A 5,000-nucleotide genomic window follows, 5' to 3' on the forward strand; every position below is an offset into this window, starting at 1 on the left:
CTATTTGGAGCTTTCAAAACAAAGCCTAACTACTATAATGATACACCAAATAAGTTCATCTGCCTCGTGAAAAATGGAAAATCAAAAACACTACTTGGACTCTCTCCCTCCCTCCGCGCCGAGTGACCAACCCACGTCCCGCAGCGAACCAACACTACCCTATTACACCACATATTCCTCTCTCCTCCCGACACTCACTAGTCAGACTCCTGTCAAGCAAGACTGGATACGAGTCTGCTGAACGGTTGATAATGTATTACGACTTCGAAGACGAGTAGATTGTAGTTAAGAGTGCGCATTCTAATCCCAAGGAAGTGCAGTTCGAGAGCGGAGGTGTTCACATATTAGAGAGTGATATCTGAGAACTAGACTGACTGCTGATCTCTGTTTTGAACCATGGAGAGACGGACCCGTTTGTAGCTCCCACTAAGATAAGATAGCGCCGAGCACGTGGTGTCCCAATACCTAAGTTATGTACAGGAAAGTACGCAGAAAATCAAGAGGAGACTGCTTGCCTCAGTGGAACATTTTCAGCAGGTGAGTGGGGCCGGTTCCTCTCTAACGATGGTTTTGTATGCCTCAGCTGCGACTGCATCTGCTACACAAATCATGAAAGGGGAGGGAGAGGGACGGGGTGTCCTAGTGGGAAGGGCGGGGTATCTGTGTGGGAAACTTAAAAAAGATGAAATGTTTCTTCGTCAAAACGTTTTCTTCGGTATATTACGTCAGAAGCAAGGGAAAAAAAGTAAACGTTTCATTAGGGCAGAGAACATACAGGATAAGTCCGAGGGGTAGAGGGGGTGAAAGTTGCTGCCAAAGGTTAACCCTCAGAATGTTAGTACATCGGTGACGGCGTGAGAAAGTGAGACACGACCGCTGTGATGGGACACGCTGGGGGGACAAGGGCAGTGTCCTCTCCGAGATGTGAGGGGATCACACTAGTGGGCTGACCTCTGACCTCACCGCGAAAGGGGATATAGGCTGCACCGTTCGCGGGGGTCGTGAACTTTCTCGTAAGGTGTTGGAGCAGGTATATTCGAAGAAATCCTTTGTGGGGACTTTTGCAATTCAACAGGTAGGAGTCCTTATATTATTCAAGCATAGTCTCTCTCTCTCTCTCTCTCTCTCTCTCTCTCTCTCTCTCTCTCTCTCTCTCTCTCTCTCTCTCTCTTTCCCTTTCCCCATCTCTCTCCATCTCCACATAGTCTCTCTCTCTCTCTCTCTCTCTTTCCCTTTCCCTTTCCCCATCTCTCTACATCTCCGCATAGTCTCTCTCTCTCTCTCTCTCTCTCTCTCTCTCTCTCTCTCTCTCTCTCTCTCTCTCTCTCTCTCTCTCTCTCTCTCTCTCTCTCTCTCCCTTTCCCCATCTCTCTCTCTCTCTCTCTCTCTCTCTCTCTCTCTCTCTCTCTCTCTCTCTCTCTCTCTCTCTCTTTCTCTTTCCCTTTCCCCATCTCTCTCCATCTCCGCCTCTAATTGTCTGAACCTCCCCTCTTTCATGCTTACACACACAAACTCTCTCCTCCCCCTTTCTCTTTCCCTTTCCCCATCTCTCTCCATCTCCGCCTCTAATTGTCTGAACCTCCCCTCTTTCATGCTTACACACACAAACTCTCTCCTCCCCCTTTCTCCTCTCCCTACTACCCTCCCCCTTCCTTCCCTCTCTTTCTCCTTTCCTCACTTTCTCGCCCTCTGCTATCTTTCCAACCCTCACATTCTTGCCCACAACTTTCTTTTCTTCCCACACCTTTCCATCCCTCATTTTCTTGCCCTCCTTTTCTTCCTTCACTTTCTTTACCCCATCTTTCCTTCCTTCATTTTCTACCCTTCCCTCACTTTCTTGCCCGAACCTTTCTTTCTTTCCCTCACTTTCTAGCCCTCTTCTATCTTTCCTTCCTTCACTATTTTTCTTTCCCTCACTTTCTTGCCCTAATCTTCCTTTCCTTCCCTCACTTCCTAGCCCTCTTCTGTCTTTCCTTCCCTCACATTTTCGCCCTCATCGTTCCCCTTCTGTCTTTCCTTCCCTCACTTTATTTGGGGAGGTTGGTACTATTGTAATGTCTTGGGAGTACATCCCACTTGCTGCCGCCAATATAATACTGTGTTGAGGTCGGTGTTCCTCTTTCATGGTACTGCTGGTTTGGTTCTTGATGTGTTAAGTACTCATAGGTAGACAGAATTACAGAGGAATAAGAGTACCTAAGAGGGAAACGTTAGGCATACTCCAGGAGTTGAGTGAGGCGCACGCAGAGTGAGAGGGAGACAGATGCTAGCTGAGGGGAGATCTCGTTTTATATGAGGGGAGCAACACAGGTGTTCGCGAGAGCGAGAAGAAATCAGACACTTCACTTCACAGGGGAGTTCCTAAACAAATGAGAACAGCGAGGATAAAGGAACTCACCTTGAGGTACTGGCAGGACGGTGTTAATTGATGTTGTAGGCGCCAGGCGACCGCAGTAAGTGTTGAAGACTGCGACAGGTGTTGAAGTACTTTGAGCTGAGGGAGGAGCAATATCGGCTCGGAAGAGAACACTGGCTTTGTGCTTGATGTCGGAAGTCCGCAGATGTATCGTGAGATGAAGTCTTGGAGTGACAGAAGTCGACGAAGGTGTCTTCGCTTGCAGGGGTCGATATATTGTCTTCGAAGGGCTTCGCGTGGTGCGTTATCCCAGTGCGCTGCCACCACTGTAATAATACGGGGAAAGGACGTGTCCCCACTTTGATGGCACTGCTCGTTTGTTTTTTGATGTGTTGAGTTAAAGTCGTCGCAGATTTATATTTTTTTACTGCGGGATTTTGGTAGCTGGAGTACAGAGAACATGCGTGGCAGAGGCACCGAGGGAGGTCTGTGTCGACTGCCCAACATTTGTTATGAACAAACTTCATTTTGAAACATTTCAGAATGGAAACATTAAAGAATCTGAAAAACAAAAATTCAGATACAGGGGTGGCTTCGTGGTGTAGCAAAAAGGGGTAACTTATATACAGTTGTTTGTGAGAAGAGAATTATGCTGTTTACAAGACTAAAAAGCTTCGTGATAAGGAGACAGAATTGCTGAGTATTCATAAAACATAAAGACATTTGAATATCGATAATGGTAGCGATACATACGTAGTGTTTCAGAATAGGCATTTTCTAACGAACATATTGAGTATAACAAGACATAATTATACATAAAGATATCAGTATAGCAGCATGGGAACTGCTTACGAGTAATAAGGGTTAATTAGCGTGTTCTAAGGTATCTTCGTCATTGTCACGTGGTTGTCGACCTGTTGGAGTCGGCGGAGGACAGTGGAATTACTGTAAGATAGGAAGCATATGGCTCTTCTGGTATGTGGGGCGAGAGATCACGAGAACAGGTCACTATAGTCACTTTCTTGCCCTCATCTCTCTTTCCTTCCCTAACTCTCTAGCCCTCTTCTATCTTTCCTTCTCTCTCCTTCTCTCACTTTCTTTCCTCAACTCACTTTCTTTCCTCAACTCACTTTCTTTCCTCAACTCACTTTCTTTCCTTCCCTAAATCTCTAGCCCTCTTCTATCTTTCCTTCTCTCACTTTCTTTCCTTCCCTCACTTTCTTTCCTCAACTCACTTTCTTTCTATCCCTCACTTTCTAGCACTCTTCTATCTTTCCTTCCCTCACTTTCTTGCCAAGATCTTTCTTTCCTTTCCTAACTCTCTAGCCCTCTTCTATCTTTCCTTCTCTCACTTTCTTTACTTCCCTCACTTTCTAGCACTCTTCCATTTTTCCTTCCCTCACTATCCAGCCCTCTTCTATCTTTCCTTCCCTCACTTTCTTTCCTTCCCTCACTATCCAGCCCTCTTCTATCTTTCCTTCCCTCACTTTCTCTCCTTCCCTCACTATCCAGCCCTCTTCTATCTTTCCTTCCCTCACTTTCTTTCCTTCCCTCACTATCCAGCCCTCTTCTGTCTTTCCTTCCCTCACTTTCTTTCCATCCCTCACTATCCAGCCCTCTTCTATCTTTCCTTCCCTCACTTTCTTTCTTTGCCTCACTTTCTCTCCCTCTTCTGTCTTTCCTTCCCACACTTTCCCTCCCCCTCCTTTCTTTCCCAGGTATTGTACACCGACGTTATCTCTCCATCAGCCTTGTGTATCAATTTCAAGATGGTATCCAGTTGGCATATAAATAAATATTGATCATTTGCGAAGTCCTTGAATCGAGCAGCCACTATAGCTAGCTTGAGTATTTACCTTATGAGTTTATATTTACCTTATGAGTATATATTTCATCCTGTCTGTCTGGATCGTATGGTTCACAACTCACCTGCAGAATCCAGGGAGGAAATTGTGTGTTTATTTCTATTTCATACTTTTATGGATGTGTGTAAATTTAGATTTTTCGATTTTTCGATTTCTCTCTCTCTCTTTCTCTCTCTCTCTCTCTCTCTCTCTCTCTCTCTCTCTCTCTCTCTCTCTCTCTCTCTCTCTCTCTCTCTCTCTCTCTCTCTCTCTCTCTCTCTCTCTCTCTCTCTCTCTCTCTCTCTCTCTCTCTCTCTCTATCTCTCTCTATCTCTCTCACACCTGCACCGCACATGAACAGCCAGGTGTTTTGTTTTACGAAATTAATTTGAACAGCTGCATAGTTACAATATAGTCACATAATTATATGGATACCCCCACAAGGTCTTAGTATATCGGGCTTGATTATGTGTTAACGGTATTCACATGAACGTAGCAAAACGCACATGCACACTCGCAGATGTGTATGCATATGTATGTATAGCAGAGCACTGGACTCCGACCCGCGTGGCCCAGAGTTCAATTCCCGCCACGACAATTGTAAAAAATGCCTGCGCTCCGACTATTGGCTCGAGCCCGATCTCACGGCGAGAAAATGACATATCGCCTTGAGAAGTCAAACGCAACACAGGTGTCGTAGGGGAAGTCGCAAGTGTTAGCGCGCCGAACCACGGTTGATTAGGAAGGGATCCAGTCAGACAAGGGTGGCACTGCCAAATAACCTCTCAGTAGTGAAATGA

The 5,000-nt window shown here is 45.8% G+C and overlaps 1 protein-coding gene across 2 annotated transcripts in view; it reads left to right on the forward strand.

Moving 5' to 3' along the window:
- Positions 1 to 148: 148 nt before the first annotated feature.
- Positions 149 to 5,000, forward strand: part of LOC125029785 (carbohydrate sulfotransferase 11-like) — a 25,621-nt gene continuing 20,769 nt past the window's right edge. Inside the window, exon 1 of one of the 2 annotated variants that reach the window (XM_047619933.1) lies at positions 149 to 537. The gene's annotated coding sequence lies outside the window, so the exon portion shown is untranslated. The remainder of the gene's footprint in view (positions 538 to 5,000) is intronic. The other variant, XM_047619930.1, reaches the window with a different exon arrangement.

The sequence above is a fragment of the Penaeus chinensis genome, chromosome 10 (assembly GCF_019202785.1).
Source record: "Penaeus chinensis breed Huanghai No. 1 chromosome 10, ASM1920278v2, whole genome shotgun sequence".
NCBI classification, from domain to species: domain Eukaryota; kingdom Metazoa; phylum Arthropoda; class Malacostraca; order Decapoda; family Penaeidae; genus Penaeus; species Penaeus chinensis.